Source organism: Sturnus vulgaris, chromosome 1 (assembly GCF_052056855.1).
Source record: "Sturnus vulgaris isolate bStuVul1 chromosome 1, bStuVul1.hap1, whole genome shotgun sequence".
Taxonomy (NCBI): Eukaryota; Metazoa; Chordata; class Aves; order Passeriformes; family Sturnidae; genus Sturnus; species Sturnus vulgaris.
Window position 1 is genome coordinate 90,923,713 of NC_142243.1, and position 24,600 is coordinate 90,948,312.

Genomic DNA, 24,600 nt, shown 5'->3' on the forward strand with positions numbered 1-24,600 from the left:
TACAGAATTAATTACAGCATCAAATCGAATTTGGCTCTCCTCTGGCACCTGATTTGCAGCTGCAAGCCAGCAACTAGGCATGATAACCCAAGTGAAGGGACAGAAGCCCAAGTACAGCTTGAGCCGATAAACAGAAACCTATGTTTTTGAGACTGTGTATCACAGACAGCAGCACTGTGCTCCCTTTGGCAAAGAAAATCATCCTGAGGAAGAATTTATCTAGTGACTGACAGGAAGCAGTGGGCTATGAGCCTAGAAGATAATATTTTGGCTGGCTCATTTCTTCTCCTCAGAAACTCTCTCCTGTAGAGCTCTGTGCAGCACAGCACTTACCAGGGTAACCGGTAATGAGGCTGCATTTTGATCTTGTTTATACTTTGTAGAGGCTTCCCCTGTATATAAATTTACTTTTATAGACTACAGAAGATGAGTACTCTCTGATCATTCAGCTAAAAAGGGTTTGCTTTTAATACAGTCTTCCTGTGCTGCTTACGTCATATCTGGTCAGGACCCAGACTTTATATCTGGTTGCCTCAGAACATTAATATTTAAAATATCCCCTCACCATTGTATTTGTTACACCTATGGCATTTTACGTTCACCCTGAAAATAGAGGTGGACATCTTCCCACCTGCTCATTTTGAAATGTTTGAATCAGAGATCAGATGTTATGACCATGTTTGTGCCATGATGAGCCAGGAGAAAGGAATCAGATATGGATGTGAACTCAGCCCAGGACTCCTGACTCTTGACAGCACTAAGCATGCACTCTCATTGTGCTAAGCTTGCCCTTAATGAGAAACAAGGCTGGGCACTGCTCTACTGATGCAAAGCAGTACTGTCAGAGGTATATGACCTTCTCTTTGCTGATGAATGGTTGTTGCCCAGAAAAAAACAACTCTGAACAAAAAACCCCACTTTCTAAATAAACTGAGAGGTGAAAGTAAGTCGATATTCTTTGGCTGACCTGTCACCTAGGCCTAGGCTGATGAGAAAGCCACTGCCAGCAGGGCCAAACCGAGATCTGGGCATGTGCTTCCAAGGGTTACACACCTGTCCATCTATAGTTTCCTTTCCCTCCTCAAGGTGAGGCATGAGCAGGTTGCTGCACTCTGTCCCATGACTAAAGAGGAATTAGGAATGTTGCCTAGAGGAATTGTCACTTCACTTTCAGTTAAAGCTCTGAATTATTGGTGCTGTGGTAATACAATTCATTAAGGTTATCTGAACACATTTTCATAAATTTCGTAACTGATTTTACAAATATGTGAGTTCAGCTGTGCTATTCCTTAGTTAAAACACATATCAACTGACTCATATGCAGCCAAGTAACACTGCTGGTTATTGTAGTTTAAATTCAAAAGACACGTGGGTAAAGAAGTCATCTAAGGACCAAAGTAATTAGAACAAATTATGCCCATCAGCTGTCGTGAATTTATGAGGATGTGGGAGTGGATTAAGAAAGAGATTTACCCCCTTCAGAATATCTTTCATTAGTAGAAAGTAAAGCCTTTGTGAGAGGGCACTACAGCAGCATCCAAATTGCCTACTCTGAAAGCACTGCTTCCTGTTAGCTGCCACTGTTTCCTCCAGCTTTTCCTAGGCTGCAAGCCAGCAACAAGCACATCCCGACAGCCAGCCCCAAGCTCAGCTGTCTGTGTGTGTGTATGGCCATTTATCATGTGTAGTCTTCAATTTGCTCCCACCAAGCTGCCATTTTGGGACAGGGAGTAGAAGAGGAGGAACATCTAACAACATTTATGTTTCCAGCATGTGGGACTACAGTTTTCTCTGCTGGGTCATGGCATATTTTTGTTTCTTTGTCGTCATTCCAACTGCTCCTCAAGAAGAGTTGTCCCAGTGTAAAACAACTCGACCAGTAGGCTGTGGCAGGTAACTCTTCAGGTTCTGGGTGGGTTCAGCAAGAAGGGATTTACATGGCACCTCAGCCCACAGGATTCACAACAGGGAAGACCAAAGAACAGTCAGAATATCTTTGGCTGTCCCTTTACCCCCTTCCTCTGCACCCCTCTCCAACTGATAGAAAACTCCACACTGGGGTGGTGGATCACAGAAAACACAGAAGCACTGGATGGACAATGCCACGCTGAGACATTTCTCATGCCTGATCTGGTCACCAGCCTCTCCTCACAGGTCAGAGCATTATCTCAAAGATGAACTCTGTTGTGGCAGCATGCAAGAGAGAGCTCACTCTGTCCCCCTGGTAAAAGGAAAAACCCTTCCTTCTCAGTTCTGCCATCCAGAACTGTGTCAAGTCAAGAAGACATGAGATGCCACTGCCTCCATGTATACACAGGAACTGTGGAACAGTACGTTCAGTGATTTTCCAAATCCCACTCCAAGATGCTGTGAATGAGCCAAGGGAGCAGTGCCCAGGGTGTAGCAGACAGATTTCTTGAAGAAGGTCACTAAACTGGCTAGAATGGAGTGACAAGAAGAAAGATATTTTAGCAGCAGGCAGAGGAGGGATAAGAAGGCAGACCACATACAGCCACGCCTCAATGACAAGATGGTTCTTGGTTGGCATAAAAAAAAGCAATATGCTCCAAGACAGGCTCTCCTACACCTTTCTACAGACAAGAAAGTGCCTCATAAAATTACCATTATACACCTGCACAGAAATGATTTGGGATATTATTAAAAGGCTGACTTAATCATCAGGATTTAGGGCATGGCTAGGATTTCTCCAAGGTGATAAGTCAGAGTGTACCAATTAGAAAGAATCAAGTGCAGCACCAGCTTGATTTAAAAATCATCCTAAGTGAATCAGAAAGCAGATGTGCCTTTAGCTGATGACAGTGAGGAAATGAAGTCTCTAAGATCTCGGTCTGAGAGGTGGGGTGTAGGAGAAATAGATTTAACTAGCAGCATCACCTTGTGGCAAACCTCTAGGGCAAAATCTGTTCTTTCATAAGTACATTCAGTTGCCAGGAACTGAAAGTAAAATCTGGGGCAAGCCCATGTGGGACCTGAGGAGAGGCTGAGAGAGGAGGGACTGTTCAGCTGGAGATCTTGTCACTGTGTATAAGTACCTGATTGGAGGCAGTAAAGAGGGAGACAAGCTCTTAATGGTACCTGGTGATAGTACAAGAAGCAATGAGCACTAATTGAAATTTAAAAAGAATCAATTTAAACATAAGAAATAAAAACATTTTTACTGTTATGAGGGTCAAACATTGGGAGAGGTTGCCCAAAGACATTGTGAAGTCTGTGTTCTTGGAAGTATTCAAAATCTGACTGGACAGAGTCTTGAGCAGCCTGCTAACAATCCTGAACCTGAGCAACCTGTCCAGCAGGTGCTGCACTGGGCATGAGGCTCAGTGGACTAGATGATCTCCAGGGGCTTCTTCCAACCTCAGCCATGCTGCTCCAGTTTCCTCAGGGCCTTGACAGTGGGAAAGCTGACAGAGTCTTCCAAAGGAGAGAGGTTTAAGGGTAAAAAAAGATGCTTGTTTGCTACAGCATACTTACAAGTGGCACTCCCAGCTGAGTCATTACACTCGTGGCCTAATTAAACCATATCCTTTCCATCTTGGTTTTTTTCCTTCATGGTTATCAAAGACAGTGTTCTGATTTGAGTAGTACTATTCTAGCTCTAAATCTGCTCCTACATCTCTTCCAGTGCTACACACAATATTCCCTGTTGCCAGAGGTGGCTACATGAAAACGGGACCTTAATTAGCAGAGAATGTTTCCTAGTCTCCTTGCCTCCCTAGGGCCTGTCCTGCATCTCTAAGGGCATCTGGCTGCCCATTATTTACCACCTCAGAGACCTCTAGCAAGGATCATGTTTTCAATGAAGCAGGGTGTACACCTGCTTTGATGGTGGATTGTAGGGCTCCAGAGAAAGAATCCACTTCGGGTGAGGGTGTTAGGTTAGAACCTGCCTTTCAAAACAAGGATGCCAACAGTGCAAAAACCAAACACATGCCTGGAAGAGCCCCGTTCCTGTGAGGCTGGATCCTCACTCACTGAATGTCTGTATGACTGCACTAAAGGCAATATACTTGTGGCGACGCACAGGGATGTGCTTGTTTGCCTGTATAATTTATGTTTCATTGTTAGTGACTGTGGTTGCTTTTACAGATTTCAGTTCTACCAACAAGTCAAAAGATAAGAGGCAGCCCCTCTGTAAAATATAGCTTTGGACTTCACCAACTGCAAAACTAGTAATGTCAGCTCACAGTCTTGACCCTGGAGAAGTTATACAGAACTTGCCTACAGAGCTTCATGGAGGATTTTTTTTATTTTTTCTTGAATTATTCTAGGTAGATGTGATGAGGTTTCCTGCTGCACAACACTTCCTCTGAACACATGTAAGCAGTATCCTCCTCTTCTGCTGAGCAGGGTACTTAAGTAGCATTTGCCAGCCAACGTGAAAACTCCAGGAGCCTTTTGCTTTGCAGGCATTGTTTCTTCAGTTCATTATCTATTTATAGTTCTTGCCTTTGATCGATGTTTGTATTTAACCTTGTATTTCTTAATTTGTAGGTCAGTCTGCATTTACCATGGTTAATTTATTAGGGCAGATTCTTCTTCTCAGTCAGCGCATTGGGGGAAGTAAGTGTGTTTAGGAGCTGTAAATCATTCCAAACAGACCTCATCTAGTAACCTTAGTAACCAGGTTTTGTACTGGAGCAAGTAATATTTTTATGGCAATATTTTTTCACTGTGAATAATAGAAAAGTAATGATAAAACAACACATTTGAGGATGAACTTGCCAATAAAAATTGCTATAAAAGCAGCAGCATTGTTTCAGAGCAAAATTATAGCCAATCTTTTCCCAGAGTTTCTGTAAATTTCTCAGAGCAAAGCTTTTCTCCTGTGTACACTATAAGCTAATTCCTCTATTACTGAATCTTGTAATGCAGGCTCTTAGCATATTTTATAGAATCTCAAGTCACAAGCTTCGTTAAACAGTAATGCATGCTTTGATTGACAGGATCATGTGGACTGTCACTTTCATCAAATATCACTTTCTGTGATAAAGAAAAGGCAACTGCTTCAAAAGACACCAGAAAGCTTCATATCAAGGTAATCCTGAAAGTCTGGATAAGCACTAGTTCTCTAGTGCATCTAAAAGTGCCATGAGAAAAATCTTCACCCAGACTGCTGACTTACGAGGTGTGATTTCTTTCTCATTCAGATGTTTCAGATGTGTAGAGCTGAATTTTTGCAAATACTCCTTCCTTGGGCTTAACTCTTGTTCTGTGTCCATCTGTGATCATAGAATCATAGAACGGTTTAGATTGGAAAGAACCTGAAAGATTATCTAGCTCTAAACCCCTGCCATGAGCAAGGACACCTTATACTATACCAGGTGGCTCCAAGCCCCATCCAACCTGGCTGTAAACACTTCCAGGGATGGGGCATTCAGAGTCTCTGGGCAGCTTGTTCCAGTGCCTCATGACCCTCACAGTAAAGATTTTTTTTCTAATATCTAATCTAAACCTATTCTCTTTTAGTCTGAGTCCTTTCACCTTTATCCTGTCAGTAGATGCTCTTACAAATAGTCTCTCTTTCTTTCTTGGAGGCTCCCTTCAAGTACTGGAAGGCCAGAATTAGGTCACCCTGAAGCCTTCTCTTTTCCTGGCTGAGCAATCACAATTCTCTTAGCCTTTCCTCATAGGAAAGGTGCTCCAATCTAATAATTTTGGTGGCCTCCTCTGCACCTCCTCCAACAGGTCCATGTCCTTTCTGTGTTGGGGGCCCCAGAGCTGGATGCAGGGTTCCAGGTGGGATGTCACCAGAGCAGAGCACAAGGGCAGAATCCCCTTCTCTGCCCTGCTGGCCACACTGCTTTGGATGAATCCCAGGATTCCATTGGCTTTCTGGGCTGTAAGTGCACATTGCTGGCTCATGGAAACTGGACAATTAGCTGTGATCCACAAAACAGCTCATCTGAGAGGTGGTTTCAGAGTATGATTCATGTCACATCCTCAGACATCACTCTCTTTTCAAACCAAGTCACAAGAGGAAGACAGAAACTTTTACAACAGCAGGTGGCCAAAGCCCATCTTCCCCTCAGCACTGTCCTGGGATGCAGGAGACCTCAGCTGAGGGGGAGGCAGGCCCAGACATATCACATCTCACCTCTAATTTACACCTCCTAATTAGTGAGGATTTGGTTCTTTCAAGACAAATGAGGGAATGAAATCTTATCTTCTTGCCTTTTGGGGAAACAACTCCAGTCTCGGCCTCCAGGACCTCTGCTCATTGTTTTATAAGGAAAACACAGAGAAGTAGCTTTTGGCCCAAGAACAATGACATTCCTGAAGGATGAAAGTACCCTCCTACTGCCCCACAAGTGCATCCCTAGGCCAGGTTACTCCTCTGGTTAGTACTGGCCACACGCTCAGCATGCTGGCTTGGAAGCTCCAAGTCAGAAGCAGGGAACTTCCCAGGCACACAGGTGTCCAGGCACACCTGTCCAGTGCAGGGCTCCAGGTTCTGGATTGCTCATTTCATCATCATGTGTTGCAGCCTCTGAGTTTCAGACACACTGGCAGCCTTGCAGGTCTCGCCTGATAGAGCTTTTCTCAGCATACTGTGAGGTTTTGAATACAAACCACAGCCATGGTGGCTCTTCAGAGACACAAGTACTTTGTTAAGTCAGCACTGAGTTACATTTTGTCACAGGCCTTGTCATACTGCTGTGTCTGAGCTGAAACAATTTGCTATTCAGTACAAGAACTGAACAATTACTTGGGCCAAGAACAGCAAAGTGCCATAGAAACTGAAGTGGGATGTGTTCACACAGGGCAAGAGTCCTTTGCTCTCTCTGTCCAGAAAGTGCTATCAGCTCTTGAATAAATACAGGCAGTCAGGACTTGATCTTCTGCTTTATCAGAAAAATAGATCCTCCAGCCATGTCAGCCTCCAGGTACCATTCTCATCCAGGAAGGCTGAAAGGCCACCAGGACAGCACAGGGAGAGGCTCTAATCTTCTTTTGATAGCCTGGGTATTCCACACAGACTTCAGGATTACTCCCTGTGTGAAGACTGAGCCGCCTGTGACTCGTGTACCAAGATATTCACCTATGCCTTTTCTGGGACACCTGCTTTTCCTTTCGACCCCATTTCTGTGCCACCCACGGCAGCTGACCTGCTTCAGAAAGACACTCAACCTCACTTACCTTCTTTCACAGGAGATAACATCCTCTGTGAGTCACAACTGCAGCACAAGGTCTTTTCCAGCTGGAGAGGTTGGTGGCTTGGCTGGAGGGTGGAACAAAGCCGCCTCATACTCCCATCACTATCTGGTTTGTACATCTGTCATCATCAGCGTGAGAGTGTAATAATGCCCCAGGCACCATTTCCAGCAAAGGACATCATCAGCCCCGGCCAGAACTTTTTTTTTATGCCACTGTAGATTTACAGAATGGACTTTTAATCATTTTTTATTGCTAATTTCACTTTCTATCACTCTGCTCATCTACTCAGACCATCTTTTTGGCCTTCTCTGGGCATGAGATGAGCATCATATTTGAAACCTGAAGCAGGCTCTGTGTCCTGCCTCTGCAAAGAACAGGCAAGACTGAGGAAGGGATTCGGCACAGGAGGGAAGGCAAGAAGGAAGCCAGAGGAGTAAGAGTAGCCTTGGACCTTACACAGCTGTTCTAGTTTGAGTACTTGGTGGCAGAAATACTCAGAAGCACATCTACCATTTCTTAGGTGCTCTATAATGTCAGACAGAAACAGCAGGAACTGAGGGCATTAAGCATCCAGAAATATTTGATTTTTTGAGATTTAAAGTCAAATATACGTGTGTATATATGTATATTTCTTTGCACAATCCAGGAATCTTTCTCAGAGACCCAAAGGAGAAATGAGGGTGATCAGGGTAACCTTTAAATTTTAGCCATTGGCCTTGAAGCTTTCCTAAGAGATTTTATTGTTCTGGCTACTTTTTTCTTCCTTTAAATATGGGACTGGGTTGTATTTCATCATATAAATGTCAGAAAAGCCTTACATCAGACCACTTGAAGTATAACTCTCCCCTGATATCAAAATCATGAATTAAAGTTTGTTTTTGGCGAGCTCACAGAGAGTCTTGGTCCCCACCTGCTAAATATGTTAGGTTTCCAAATAATTTCACAAGCTGTTCCAGATAGTCACACAGTAAGTAGGTGAGGCAAATAGATTTATGACTTGTGGTTTTTTCCCAGCCAAATTTTAATCTCAGAAGTTGCACCACAAAATCACTTGGATATTTCTGTTACTGGTGACTTCTAGACTGTGCTGGCACAACAACAAATAACTGAAGAAAGACACGGCAACACTGATATGACCATAGTGCCACAGAAGCCCACGTTCCTTCACACTGCATGGGACATGGATTTGTGAATGGGACATTGGGAACGTTTGTGGTTTTACTGTTGTTTCAAAGCTCACAAAGTCAGGCTGGAGTTTTTGTGTTTGTTGAGTTTCTGCAAGTGGGTAGTCAGGGTGGGGGGAGATGGGAATGGAGGTGAGGGTCCTTTCTGCATTTGAGCTGACTACAGTTGCTAGTGCTTTTGTTCAGCCTCTGTCAGAGTGCTAATAACAGGGGAAGACATTGCAGCTTGGAAGTTTTAGCTCTTAAATTCATTCACTTGTGATCAGCTCTGAGACCACACAGGTTACATTTATATTAGTTTAATATTTATGAGCCATGAAACAAGATGTTTCTGGTGAATAAAAGGTGAACTTCTACGTGAGCATGTAAAACTGAACTCTGTTTGGCTTTGATAGTTTGAAGATAAAGTGTTGAACTTGAACCTAGAAGAGGCATTTGTGTAGGCCCTCCTGACCAGAAAGGTGACACACGCTTGCCCATGTGAATTAAATTGCAGTCTTTAACCTCTTGGTGCTACTACTGACACTGACATTACCACTTTGCTGCAAACAGTCCATCCCCTTTGTCAAGGAAGTCCAGCTCCTGTCATCAAGGGGTTCATTAGTTTGAAATGAGGAGCTCTGACACAGTTTGGACTTCTTCATAACCCTGACCTCATAGTTCACTGTGAAGCAATCACATTACTTTAAGTGCTCCCCTCTTGTCAAATTGCCTCCCCCATTACTCTGATGTTCCTGTTTTCAAAAGTGTCCTTCATGTAAAAAGCCAAAGAGTTTCTGTTAAATTAAACACATGCTATCATCTCCCCTTTTCTTTCATGTCTCCCAGGAAAATCAAAACCAAAGAACAACAAAAGCTGTTCTATCTGGCACACGGATCTGCCCCTCATTGCACATCGTGCCTACCCCCAGTGAGAGACACTGTGAATTTTCCTGCTGTTTTCAGGCAAAAGAAGGGGAGCACAGTTCCTCCCACCTAAAATTTCACAGCACTGGTACAGCTGAAGGCTTCAGCCACCTCGAATGGCCCAGCAGTATTTCCAGTGTGTCTGCGCTGAGTCTGCCTTCCTGAGAGGAACCAGTGACAAAATGTAAAATATACTTAAGCCAAATCTTATTAAGAATGGCTTCCTGATTGCTGCCGGGTTCTCCTGGCATCTAATCCTAAGGCTGCCATCCTCTACTCCCCGAGAACACACGATTAAGTAGGTGTGGGTCACACACTAAGCACATTGTCACCAGCTGGCAGTGACTGCCTCCACCTCTGTGCCCAGCCCGTGCAGCAATTGCACACAGCATTTGCACTCAGAGCTTCACACCTAATAATGCTTCAGCACCTCTTTAACTGCTTTATCCATTTTTGCCCATTTGCAAGCCTCAGGCTCCCTATAAGTAGATGGTAAGTGGCGCTCGTAAATTAAAAACCTACAGGCTTCAGGCTTTTAGCATTAAAAGACCCTAAAGTTCTCCTAGTTCATACCATTTGCCATTAACATCAACTCCACTGTCAGCAGGCAAATCTGGTGGTAATATTTGCCTATTAAAAAGCCTGTCAGTGGCTTCAATTCACCGGTATTATCATTTTCCAGTGTTAGAGAGCAAGTTCAGAGGGCTGCAAATACCTGAGAGTGTTCCGCCAAAGGAAGAGAAATGTCCATTTTTAAATCAATGTTTGGTGACAGAGAACTCAAAAGGACTTAAAAGAAAGAAGGAATTAAATCTGTGTGTCCTGGTATAAACGAGTTGCTCTTAATGGGATTTTCTTATAACACAGAAGAGGCAGTTGTATCCAACCACAGCCCCAGGAGGTAAGAGCTGTATTCTCATCTTGACTCAGATATTGATCTGCTGGGTAGCCTGGGGCTTGCTGACATCTCTTACTCCTACTTCTCTCAGCTGATGGCAGGACCAGGAACCAGAATAAACCAAGTGTGTTTGCACAGCAAAGACAGTCATACAAGTGGCCCACCTTTAAAACACAGATCAAACCCGTTTTTTTTCTTTCAACTTCCTTATGGCCTATGCTCTTCTCTGGGAGATATTTGCTTAAAACTTACAGTGAAAACAAAGTCCATGACCGTGAACAAATTGGTGACACCATTCTCTCTCATTCTGTCATGTGTTTGAGAAAAACGGAGAGAACACATGCAACAGCTTTGAAACTGAAAAAAACTGAGGTCAGCTTGAATGCACGATATGAAAACATTTTGAATCTTTGTGCTTTAAATATTTTATTTTCTGACCTGCTCCATGGGTTCACTACACATTGTACAGGAATTGTGAAGAGTAGCTAGAGTATCACTGGGATAGTCAATCATTTTTACAGGGGATGAAGATGGGCCATATTCTGTTAGGGAACTTTGGAGATCTCAATTACCATATAAGAAGAAAATGCTATTGACATGTCAAATATGTGGCAAGCCTGGCAAGGTGGGCTGATTCAAAGGCACAGGGCAAAACACTTCTGGAGCACTGAAGCTACGCTTGGTGCTTTAGGACATATAAAAAGCACAGAATAAAACCCAGATCAGAGAAATAAAATAATCTTTCTTATGAAGGAGAAAGTGATATTTAATATTTCTCCCTCAAGGCTTATAAACAGCTGCCACTCAGGCAGAATAGATAATACAACTTTCAGAATAATCCATGAAATCAGCAATTGGAATATGAACCTTTCCAAGTGTAGTTTTTCCTTCTGGGTACCATGACTGCCCAGTGCTGCTGAAAAAGGGGGCTGTTGGCCCTCTGCAAGATGTGTTCACAAATCACAGAGGAAAAGCCTGCCTAGAATGAAAAGGCAGAAGGATATGTTAGGTAGATAGAGATATGCCTGCACAAATCACTGAGGATCAGTTTATGAATATGTTCTGGTGTTATTAAACTCTCCTCAGATATTAATGGCATCCCACACTTAAACCAGGTAGATTTTACTTTGTTGGCAGGGATCAAACTCAGATTCTGAACAAATTCAGAGGCTTGAAAAGCCATACAGCTCTTTGCTAACTACTGTTTTTTTCTTAGTAACTTCACAAATTCACTGGAATTTGCCAGAATGCTACAGCTATGGTAAATATGTGTGCTTCATGTTCCTCCTAAGCAGAGTATGGAACCCTCACATCTGACTAGTAGTCCCTTCCTGTTCTCACCTGCTCTCTGCTTATCCTGCTCCTCAGGTTTCCTGGCTGCAGCATTCCTGGAATATGGAGCAAACCCTGTGCACACCCAGGCTGGGAGTGCGAGTGCCTCAACACCACGCAATGGCAGGGATGTGCACAGGGAGCTCTGCATGACTCCAAACTGTGGAGAACTGTTTTCCAGGGTCTTCTGCAGCTTTTGAAGTTTGGGTGGGATCAAGGAGGGAATAAGACAAAGCTCATGTTTCAGTGGCCAACCTGCTTATGTGTGGAGAAGCATTATTGCAGAGATGGCTGGCAGCACGGCGACGCTCATGTTATCACTTAGCATCCAAATTCTGGCTGCAGATTTGTTCACTCTGTCACAGAGAAAGACATAGGCACAGAAAAGCAGAAAACAGCTAATTAACTTTCTCAGTTGGCCAGGGAACCAAACTGATATGTTTCACAGAGAATCACAGCCTTCAGGCAGAGACTGTGGGTGAGACGGATAAAAAGTGGTGAAGTAAGGTTTTCCATAAGAAAACAAACTTGCTGGTGTACTGTGTAAAGTTGATAATGAGTATTGTCATGGCAGCATTCAGCTGAATCACTTCCCAACAAGCTCTAGAGCAAGCAAGCAGAAAGAGGCTGAGCCTCCATTTTCTTTGCTGGGTTTCTTCCTTGGCCAGAAATGGAGAACAGAACCAGAGCACAGTGGGAGTGAACTCAGGAAATTCTTCAACTCCTTGCAGATTTCTGTCTACTCTACATGGCTCCTGAATGACTGGGCTTTGGCATATGGATACTAAGAGAGGTTTGAGCTGTTCTTTGCAAATCCTGCATTTTTATAGGAGCTAGAATACTTGCACATGAGAAATACCTTTCCTTCAGAGTTATCCTTTTTCAAACGATCAAAACCAGCCATTACCCATTCAGCAATCTGAGATCACACATCGAAATTGAGATGACCACTCATGGCCTGCTCAGCATGAAGAGTGGATCAATGAAATCTGCAAAAGATCTGCTGAGTAATATTGGGTTGGGCTTCCCAGCAAGGAGAGACTAAAGATTTCTAGAGACTACAAATTACTTCATAAATATAGGTCTGTGAACGACTTATAAGCAAGTAGAGAAGTGAATAATTCATCATTATTTGCAGAGAAACATCTAATCTTCTTTTTGCAAGCTAAGCAATTTAAATCCAGGAATTACAGAGAGATTAGGAGAAATATTTAAGATTAGAGTTATACTTTACATGCAAAGTTTCACAACTTGAACATTTTACTTTCATTTCATTTTTATAGAATGTTTGGCTAGGAACTTTTCATTACCTGCAGCTTTGTATTGGCAGCCAGGAAAGAATCTCTGCAGCAAGCCTCCAAGATATTCCTCAGAATGTGCTCCTGTAAATAAAATGAGAATTACTTATAAATGTGAATTACCAAGACCTGAGCCCTGTGCTGGTATTAAAAAAAAAAAAAAAGAAAAAAAAAGAAAAGTTAGTAATAGAGAATTTATTAAACACAGTTGCAGCTTTCAGCTGACTTTAGTTAATATAATTCATTAGCCTTGAACATCCAGCTTTCAGCAGCCCTTGTTTATCTAAAGTTCTAATTGTCACAGGCATGGAGCCTAGATCAGAGGTGAGAGCATCCTAACTCAGTGAGATCCTTTTTGCTGGCTTAAGCCAGATCTGGGACATTGCTAGATCATAGTTTGCCTTTCCTATCTCATGCATGCTTTCTTCATGCTAAAGTTTTCTGGGCATATTACTTAGAAATAAAGAGTCTTAGAGACAAAGAGCTCTCTGCTGGGCATATCTGAAACTGCCAGGCCAAGAAATAAAATAACTGGGACTTCTTATGCATTGGGTTTGTTGGCAAATATGCCAGATATTGTCATACTGTTTAAAAAAACCCACAAAATTTGTCTCAGGCCTGGAAGACTGAGTTTCTGCAGAGGTCTACATGTTCTGGTTGTTTAAGTAGATCCCAAACATCTGATTTTGATAAATTAGAAAATATTAAATTTCAAGCATGGGAAACTCTGTCTCTAATATCTGGTGATTTAAGCACCTAAAATTACATGCTAGCAGGTCCCATGCTCTTGGGGAACATGCTCTAATATTTTAATATTCTGATGTGTGCAAATTCTGAGATAAAATTATAAAGTCAGTAACTGGCATTTAGAAAAGCCTAAATTTCTTAACTCATTATCCAGGAATATTATCTCAGATTGGCATGTCATCTCAAAACTGTATTTTTATACAGCTTGAAAATTAAGACTGTATTAGACCTGATTATATCACATTTGACCAGCACATTGTCACAGAATCTATTTTAAATATTCAAAAGTATCATTATCTCTATTATTATTGCTCATTACCTAGACTAAGAGGAGCCCCAAGCTCCTGCCAAGGTTCTAGAGCCAGTACAAAAGGAACTTTTCAGTTAACATTTTCCTATACAGTTCAAAACTGTAAAACCTTTCAAAATCAGCTTTAAAAGTAGATGTCTATCTTCAAATTCTGCTCAGAGGGGCTTTTTCTTTGTTTGAAAAGAACAAAGAACCATATTTTAGATTTGCAATCAGACTGAGACTGAAAACAAATGCAGCCATATAACCTGCTGTGAGACAGAAAGCATAAGAAATTATTTTCTGAACAGTGTTGCAACAGAAAACAATTTTCAAGCAGATAAAGAGGAAGCTTCTCATTAAATAACAGGACTAGAGCAAAGTCTGAACAACCAGGGCTTGCCTGCTTTTCTTCAATTTATACCCTTTGTCTCATCATTAGTCTTAGCAAAACACCTACATCTGGTGTGGAATTATTATCTTTCAGGCAGTCCATAGCTACAAGATTTGGGAATGTGGGCATAAGTGTGACAAAATTAAATATAACACAGTTCTGTGTGTTATAGACTGAAAGGCAAATGGACCCAGCATCACTGAGTAAATGCTGAATGAATGCATTCCCTGAGCTGTAGATTTGGTTGGTTGTGGAGGGACTCTCAAATGGATGGCAATGTCTAAAAACAGCCAATAACCAGTTTGGTGCTGGCAAAACACATCCACCTCCTCCACTGCCATGACCTACAGGAGGGTGCACACCTGCCTGCCAGGTGCAATGTAACCAGGAGCAGTTCCCTGGCACCTTCACAGCCCTCCTGTGAGCCATCAGTCCAGCTAAGACTGGGACACAGCTTCAGCCATGCACTGCTCATGTCTGAGGGGACAGCTTAACAACACTGCGTGCTGAATTTAAGATTCCTCTGCTATCAGCCTTCTCAAATAGTTATTGAGGGAACATGTTCAAGCCACAGCCTAGTCTTCTCTTGGGTAACTGAACTCTTGGAGGATGATGGCTTTTGTATTCATATTGTCCTCTTTTTTGGTTTGTTTTTAAATTTCTTTTATCTTTTCATCATCCTTTCATCATCAAAGACATTAGAGATAGAAACAAACACCAGGGATGTCTTCAACAGCTGTGCAACAGAGGCAAACCTCAGCCTCCATGACAATGGTGTGTGTACTCCTAGATATTTACCCAAAACCAGCTTGTTCTCTGTTTGCTATTAGCTTTTGAGGACCTTCCTTTCCCTTGGCCATCCTCCACAACATTTCAAGTGTGAGTGCCTAAAGAATGGGGAGTTTTCAAGCCTAACTGATGGCTGAGTGTGAGGCAACACGACAAATATTAATTGGGACTCTATTCTTGATGCTAAAAGACAGCAGGGAATAAAGAACAAAGTTCTGGAAGCAAATTGCCTGGAAGAAAAAGATGCTGCCACTGACTGCAGCAAGTCACCTACTGTGTTAACAAGCTGGACCTTCATTAGTGTTTTGGGGGTTTGGTGTGAATTTCCTCCACACATAAAAATATTTTTCAATCATACAAGGAAGAAGAGGCCAAATACATCCACTTTTTTTCAGGGCAACACGGATGCCCACCTAATATAAATGGAGCCCTGTTCACAAAACAGCTGAAGAGCAGAGACTGGGCAGTATGACCAGGGGCAGTCACTGCTATCCCTTCACCAGGGTCCTGAAACACTCAGCTTCCTCTTTCGAGTGATGATGAAATTTAAACAATCTGAAATAAAACATCTGTGAGCATGGAAAGCTGGGGACATTAACAGCTTCTGTCAGAGCAAGATGCACAACCTGCATTATGCAGAAATATGGTGAGGAAGGCATGAGGCTCCTGGAGGAGCAGGGTGATAGTGGTTATGCAGAAAAATCAAAACAGTGTACAAATTAAATGATGAGGGGCTCTTTTCCTTTTCTTTCTTTTTTTTTTTTTTTTTGTCTTTTTCCTTTTTTTTTTCTTTTTCTTTTTTTTTTTTTATTTTAATTAACCACCTTGTTTCCAACTACACCATCTGTGGTATCATGTTTGGTCTTTATAAGGTACTCTTGAAAGAAGGATAATTATGAATTTAGTAACAAGATAGTACTTTTAATATTTCCTGTAATATGTTTCTAAAGACTTATCCATATGTTTTCAGAAGACTGTATCATAGACAATCAGTGGGAAGCCAGGAAAATTATAATAAATGCCTGTGGTAGAAAAGCTAAGAAAGAAAATAATGGTGGTCTCCCCTAGGCCTGTTTCCTCCACTCTCTCTAAGGCAATAAGTGGTAACATGTTTTCATGTGCAAATATCTGGTCACTGGAGCAAAAAAGGAAGCTTTCACCACGAGGAAAATGGGTAAAATAGACGCATATGGACATGAAACAACATCAAAGAAGAGAATAAGCAATTTTCCTCCTTAAAATCATAGTTTTAGGGTAGCAGCAGCTTCAAATGAGAAACAGGTTGTGTGAGCTGCCTGACACACCACATTACATTACATTACTCTGAGGACAACATGATGACCCACTCTAAAACCTGCAGAGATGAGTTTGAGAGCTGGTACCACAGTGACAGGAAAAAAATCTGCCCTAAATCTGGGAAGAGTTTTTGACAATTATCTATTCAGAAATACTTCAAGCACAACAAGAATAGTGTCCAAAGCACAGCTTGTAAACTGCCATCATTTATTAAAGTGAGGGCATTTTGAGACCTGGGAGATATAAAACTGAGCCTCTGGGAAAAAGAAACGACCAAGAAATGAAAGACTCAGAGAGCACTGCTGTGAAAGGTAAACCATTTCAAAAAGTTAAAGATGGAAAAGTCCTGCTAGGTCATGTAAGTCAGTGCCCTTACAAGTGCATGAGAGAGAGAGACATCAACAAAAGCGCTCTGGGCTTGAACATCACACACTGGCTGAGGTTGCAGTAACAAATTACAGAGAAAATGGCCAGCCACCTCCAGGGAGGGTCTCTGCTGTGACCTCGGGGGAACCAGAAACACAGGGCTTGCTAAATCTTGGCACCTGCCTATTACATCTCTCGGGAAGAGAAGTATCTTGGAAAGACCGTCATAAATATCCCTCTAAAGCTGTTCCTTTTCCGTTGCTGATAAATAAAAGACAGTGAAAAATTCCAGGTATGAGAGGACACCAGGTCAGTGAGGGAGAAATGGGAAAGAATTTGGTAATGGATTGGATCTTTCTGGCCCAGCTATGTTTCCAATTATTTGTAGGAATAGGTCAGTGACAGCAGTGCAAGCTGCTTCGCTCAGAGGCAACAGAACCCAGAAATGAGCAGCAGCAAATAGAAAAGAAACAGGAGAAAATAGGAGAAAGAGAAATGACAAGGACAGGAGAAACCTAGCTGAATTTATGCTAACCCAAGCAGTACTGGGGAATAAGAATGGCTTTCACGAATGTCCTGTAGGGGAAAGGAAAGCCAGCCAGAAAGTAGTTTCATTAATAAGTGAGAGGAAGATGAAAAAAATGGTATTTCTTCCAAGGCAAATCACTCCCTATTTTTTTTTCCCAAATAAAACAGAAAGAAAAGGATGTTACAACTGGGAAATAATGAAAATCCTATCTAAATAACCATTGTTGTAGTGCAGGTGGCAGAAACAGCTGGAAATTTTGAATATTCACCATACAGATCAGCTGGTCGGGTTGCACTCATCCTCAGGTGATGAGGGAATTAGCCAATTAAGTTACTGAACCATTGGCAATTATTTTTGAAAGTCATGGAGAACTACGGAAGTCTCAAAGGCTGGAAATAAAGCAAATATGGTATTGATTTACACAGAAGGAAGAATGATCTTGGCAATTACTGCCCAGCACTTTTATCTTCAATCTCCAGTAAAATAATCGACCCAGCAGTACAAAAAGAGCTATTAGAAAACTTCAAGAGGGCATTGGAAACATGAGCAACAAGTGATGTGGGATAAAGAAAGAATCCATTCTAGAGGGAGTTATTGATGTTTTATACATAGAAGACTAGAATCAAAAGGTAAGAGATAAAAGTAATTAAATTGGAACAGAAGTCTCCCTTCAGCAACACTTAAGCGCATGCTTAAATCTTTCCAAGCCAGTTTTGAGCAACCACTGCATGAAAGGACAGGCTTGTTTGCATTCACAAAGTTCACCAATGAGCATAAACAATTTGCTTAATAAAGACCTACAGGAAGAGCAACAGCAGAAGGGAGAGCGATAAGGAGCCCTGCACAAAACTGCAGCAGAGAGACCGATGAGGTAGCAGGAGCAAGATGTTCACAGGGTTCCTTCCAGTTTTGACTCTGAGTAATACCTTCATTAGAAATGCAAAAGACGTTGCAAAGTGCACACTCAGGAACAGAAGAGAAAGGGCGAAAATACAGTAATAGCTTATGTATCTAGAGAATTACAAGTGAGAAGAAACAAAAGGAAATTCGATGTAAAACAAAACCTGCACTAACCCCTACTAACACAATACAAAGCGTTTCAATACAAAGTGTTTCAAGAAGGAGAAACCCAAAATAAATGTCAGGCACCCAGGAAGAACAAAACTGGGCAGCATATTGGTCACTGCTTGTAAATTATGGATAAAGCTGTAGATCATGGTGAAGAGGGGTGATGGACTTTCTCACCTGCTCTATGTTGGGACAGAGGAACCCACACTGAGAACCTTCATTAGATACCATAAAACCTAATTAGAAAAACTGGAGAGGGTCCAAAGAAAAGAAGGCAAAAATTAATAAGGTGTCAAGATACAGCATTTGAGGAGAGACTATGACATTAAAGTTTCATTTTACAGCTTTGCTGTGTTACAAGACTTCAATTGTGCCATCCACTGCATGTCCTACACAGAGAAAATTGCAGAATGATGTCTGGGAGCTGCTCACATACAATCATTTCTTCTGATGCCTGTAGCTCCATTTCAGGCACAGAGGCAAAAATTATGAGTTTACTACAGCCCAAATACCTTCACACAAAATGGAAAGGTAAAGAGTGAGATTTTGTTGTGTTCCTTGCAAAAGCAAAGATCACAGATACCACAGATCAGAGAAAAGGGGACTGACACAGATTTAAGCCATGCATGCCTGCTTCTAAACCTGAATGACTCCAACATTTTATATAAATAAGAAAAAATTACCTTTGAGATTGCCCTATGGACTACATAATCTCCACAGCCTTACCTGAGATAGATGTTAATTAACAGCAGGTCAGATGTATCCCTGGGATTGGGGTTCAGGGTTGGGAGTCCCCTCAAGAATACTAAACACAGCTTCTGCAATTATTTTCTAACTTTACTTTTTCTTACTGATGGTAATAGAATTTTTTCCCCTTAAATTATTTCCTTTATTTCTTGCCATCTCTCACTCAGATCATCCCAATTATTTATCATTACTCCTTGCTATTTTTAATGCTTAACATCTGTTTGAAGAATGCATGCTCAAGCCTCGAGAAAGAGCGACATAGTAATTCTACCATTTATTGAAGAAAATTATAGGTAGACAATGGTGAGAAAATAGTGTCAGAATTACATAGAAATGAGGGAACATATATGGCTGGAAAAATCTGATACATTAAATACTGATATAACTGCTTGGAAGAAGGTCATGTAGGTGCCCAGTTATCATTTCTAAACCCCTGATTTAAATCAGACACAGACCAGAGTTGACAAAAATCTTAATAACCATTAATGACCTCGTGCTGCCAGCTCAGGTCTGATTATTAGCAGGTAACTGTCCAAAAGAGGTGTGGGCTCACATTCACGCACAGAGGAGCAGGCTGCCTGATTACCTACTGCTAAACAGGTCAAGACGGGTATGAAATATCTTTTTGATGGCTAAACATCAGCTCAGAATTCAGGACTGAGAGCTGTGCCTGGATGATGTTGAGAAAGAGCACTCTAGCTGCATTCGCTCTCTGGCATTTCCCTTCAGAAGAGGATTTACCAGGGAGGCTACAAAAGCCTCAAAAGCACCTCCTTTTGCCTGCCTGCTGCTGCATGGCTGTATCCTGGCATGGAGGTGGAAAAGCAGCTGTGCTCCTTCAGGGTCCCCTGTCCTCACCACAAATCCCTGCCCCATTTCAGTCTTCCAGTGATATTATCAATCCCCCTGCTTTTCTAGATGTAACTAAAACCACCATAACAATGCACAGTTATGGCTGCTGTAGGATTTTGTTTCCAAGATCTTATTTTCATTTTTGCAGAAATATCTGTGTCTTGAGCCAAAACTTCCCAAGACTGCTCTACGCCTGAGGGAAAATTTTGTTTTGTCTTTTTGAAGGCTTGATCAAATGCTGTACAGCCAGGGGTTTAGAACAAGGAGACAAAAGGAAAAGGATGTGGCTTTTTTTATAGCAAAAATAGTTGCGACTTTATTTGAGCTTTCTTTATAGTTTCAGCCACAAAGAGATCAACTGCAAAAATGTTTGACAGGATAGCAGCTTTTACAGAAGATATTATGAGGTTTTGAAAGTCATATTTAGTGACGCAGGGAATTTTGTGCACACGGTCTCCTCTCTCAGCTCCAGCATCTCTAATAATACAACTTCCAAACAACATTCTCTGAGAGGGCTGCTTGCTGCCTCAGTCTTTCTGACTTTGCCTTTTTTAAATTTTGAAATGCTTCATTTTAAATTCAGAAAGCTGTTGTGAGTTAAAGAAATGCTCATATAACCTATCTGCATTCAAAACGAAGGAGTGAGAATGGGAAGAAATACAAAATCTCACAAAAATATATTCAAACCCTTCAACAATATTAAGGTAGTACTGTCCCTGGGGGTTACCTATTTACTTTTGACATTTTTTTGGCTTAATCTCTGCCTAGATGAAACACTAACTTGTGACCAGTTATAGTTCTAGCCTCTTAGGAAAAAAATAATCAGGCAATGGTTAATAAAAGCAAGCAATAGGTTATTTTCCATCAACTCAGCTGCAGAATTTTTTCAACCAAAATGCCTGACACAGCAGCTATCACATTTCTGAGGACTCTCCAAAGATTTACAGCAATTTATTCTCAAAAAAATTAAAATTAAATCTGATTTTAGGAGGAAAGAGATGGGGGAATTATTGCCTGGAGGATTAAGAGAAAAAAACCTCACTGAAAGTCTGGGTAATAAAGTCAGAGTCTTTCAGCTTTGGCCATTCACCAGTGGCATTTTTCAAATACACATATATTAAAATATATTAATATTTCTACTGGTCTGTGAGGTATTACTGACTCTGCCAGAGTCTGCTATTCCTGAAGAAGCAGTCTCAGGTGCCAGTGAGAGGCTTCAGCAGCTACACAAGGAAGCCTTCCAACTCACCAAGGTGAATTAGAAGCCTAGCAGCACTGTGTTTAATATCCTCCTTGAAAAGGTACAATTCTGTTAGCTACATAGCACTCAGGAACCCCTTCAGAGTCCTAGTCTGGAAATCCCTAGGCCATCCTATTTCTTCATGCCTTTCTGAGCTGGCTGCTCCCTTCCCTCAGATGTCCTGAGGCAAGAATGCCTGACCCTAAAATAGCTCAGAGCTGACATCTTTACCTGCAATGCCTGCTCAGCTCCACGGTCTCTGATGTACAAAAGAACCAGCAGTGCTGAAATGAAAGATAAGAATTTTTTAATTGCAGTCGATGAACTACTATGTTTTTGAATCCTTTTTACATCTTCAGCAATTTTTTATTAGCATTGCTTTGAGGAATGTTTAAAAAAAAAAGTAGTTCATGGACTCTTTTGGGCTTCACTCTGATTTTAGGGTTGAGCTAAATGCTAAATCACAAAGGACTAAAAATATTTCCTACTAGACTTTCTTTAAATTTAGAATGGTGAATAGCAACGCAATTTCACTCCTCTTTGGCTGGCACTGGTCAGGCTACATGGCAATTATTCTGTCCAGTTTTGTGTCCCCAGACACAAGGATGTTGACAAACAGCATGAACTGAGGGCCACCAAGATCCTTCTTCCTATGTGAGATAAGGCTGAGGAAACAAGGCTCCTTCATGCCAGAGGAAAACAAAAACAACCTACCAGCATCCTGCCAGTACTTACCAAGAGTTTATGGAGAAGATGGAAACAGGCTCTTCACTGAGATGTGTGATCACAGAACAGGATAGTGGCCATACAAGCAATAGGGGGGTGTCCAGACAGGATATAGGGAGAAACTTTTCCACCATGAGACAGTCAGACTTTGGTGCACATTATCCAAAAATGTTGTGCAGGCTCTATCCTTGAAGGTTTCCACTGCTTGACTGGATAAACGCAGAGAAGCCAGGTCTAACCTGAGCAGGCTCTGCCTGGAGGTGAGATGTCCCTAAAGTCCTTCCCTCCAGACTATGTGGCTCTGCAGCTCTCCCAGGAACTGCACACTACAAACTGACCTACATTGTGGCCACAGCCTGTGGTGACTATATACAGTGATTATCTTGGTGGAGTTCAAGGTCTAGGGGGAGGCACTGAAGGCCTCCCTCCTCTTTTGCTGCACATCTGGGGGTTTCAAGAAACATTGCCTTCAAGCTCTAGAGCATCCCTATAGCCCATAGTGTTAATGACCTAGTGTACTGACACTGCATTCAAGCCCATCCTTTTGATATTCTGGATGAGTCTGAATTATTTTGGTCCTCTGTTTCATAAAGCAGAAACACCCACAGAAAGAAGCAGGGAACTTTCAGGGAGATTTTAATCCAGTGCCTTGCTACAGAAGGCTGCTTTGTCCTGCTTTCCATTTGCACAGCTCCTGGAGGCACAGTGTACCACAGAGATATGCAGCTGGGGCTTTAGCTGGGGGTCATAAATATGGGTGTTTCCCTAACTATTTGTTGATGTGTTTTATTGCTCCGTTTGGAACCATTGGCCATTTAAAAATGCTATTATTAACTGCTTATGCAATTGCAGTGATCCAGTTCTGCAAAAGGTGCTTCTCCAGCCATAACAATGCTGTATTGAAATGTCTAATGATTTGCACAAAACCATTTCTGTGGTTACTGAGCAGACACACACAGACCCACACCTATCAGAAACAGCATGCTGAGGAGCCAGAGATTTCCCCTTACTTGACTTGTTCCTTTTGTGCCTACTTTCTCAAAGTAAGGGGACACACCAGAGACTTCTCTGTCTAAATTGGGAAAGTTATTTTCAGCATGACTACTCTCTGCCATACAAGGCACTGGAGGTGGAGGTGTTCAGGGCTTAGGGACTGAGCTCTTCCATATTCCCACTGCTGGATGGGACTCAAACGTTTTATCATCCTGGCCTCCTTATCCATCCAAGCAACAGTTTCTCCACATAGCAACACACAAACCTCTGCTAGAAAATTAATGTAAGTCCCAGAGCTGTGGAGACAGTCCTGAGGACTTCAAAAATTGCCCCAGATTGTAGGCAGATCCATACACATACCAGCATGTTTCTAACAGCCACTCTCCCCATCCAAGCTCATGTTCCTGTTTTATCTGTGTATGCAGCCACAGGCTGCCTGTCCAGACAGCCAAGGACAGTGATCTGGGAATTACACTGGGCTCTTCCAACCAAACTCATCCACAAGGAATGGTGCGACAGCAAGGGAGGCTCCAGTGCCAGCTCTGGCTCAAATTCATGGCATTTCCTGCTGCAGCTGTCTCCCTTCCAGAACCCAGTACAGGGCTTGGATTGCATTACCTTACTGCAAAGTTTCAGAGCAGAAGGAACTATGACATTGTTTAATGGAACCTCTCATGTATCAAAATTACACCTTTTGTACAAAATAGAGAGTAGACCTGGATTTGATTAAAGACACCTTCTGGACAGTCATTCGTGGCACAGAAACCTCTGCCTGGAGTGCAGACTTTGGCATCAGGAGTTGCACTGCTGTTTGCCTGGGACAGAAAACCATCTGCAGTATCTGAAGGAGGGAATACAGCAGCCTTTTCTTTCCCTCTGCTGGCATAAAGGAGAGGAGCACTGTAGCTTTGTGCTCATCCTGAGCCTGCAGAGCTGGGTGCCTCATACTTTGTTCAGTAAGAGACGTGTAACTAAAAACAACCATATGGATTTTTCTCTTATTGTTCTTCCTCACTATTTAAATCTACCTCCTTTATCAGAATCTGTGCAATTTTTTTAGACTAGAACAAGTGTTTACAGACTGGTTATATACTCTTGACAACAGCGTTTTATAATGAATAGACTTGATGGCCCTCTAACTATTGACTCTCACATTAAAAAAATGGATTGAGATTTCCAGCAGAATAATTATACACATGTAAAATCAGTGATTAATGAGCTTTTTCTAGGAAAGCTAAAACTACTGAATCATAACATGAAACTTTCATATCAAGGGCAACAATTACAGTGCCAGGAATTTGTAGCCTTGCATAAAAACAAAAGCCCAAATCTGTATTCTTTTTACAATCCATGCAGGCTATCAATTTCTCTGAAGCAGCATGAGATGTATGTCAGGGGGAATTTATGCTGCACAGTTTCACATTAGTTTTTATCCTGATATCACCTCTGCATTGCGAAGCTTCCAGTTGATCCAGTGGCCCCATAGAAATCAGCCTGCTCACATAAAATAATTATTCACCTTTGCATACTTCCTCTCCCAACCTCCAAAAACATTCTTGTAAAGCTTAAAAAGGACACTTTGGCTGGCAAGGGAGTATTGTTGTTTTCAGGCTGGGTCCTTAAACATGTTGATGACAAAGGACAGAGGATATAGAGAGCCTGCCCCCACATACCAAAACCCATAATATGCTTCTGCCACTTCTCATTTGCCATGGACAGGAAGACAAAATATGGAAACAGTGCAGGAAAGGTCATTCTCAAGTTACTTCA

General features: G+C 41.9%; 1 long non-coding RNA gene across 1 annotated transcript in view; it reads right to left on the reverse strand.

The window, feature by feature from the left end:
- Positions 1–10,573: 10,573 nt before the first annotated feature.
- Positions 10,574–24,600, reverse strand: part of LOC148225351 (uncharacterized) — a 73,847-nt gene continuing 59,820 nt past the window's right edge. The window contains exons 4-5 of the long non-coding RNA XR_015806101.1: positions 12,807–12,878; positions 10,574–11,852 (exon numbers count right to left, since the gene is read on the reverse strand). This is a non-coding gene — a long non-coding RNA (uncharacterized LOC148225351). The remainder of the gene's footprint in view (positions 11,853–12,806; positions 12,879–24,600) is intronic.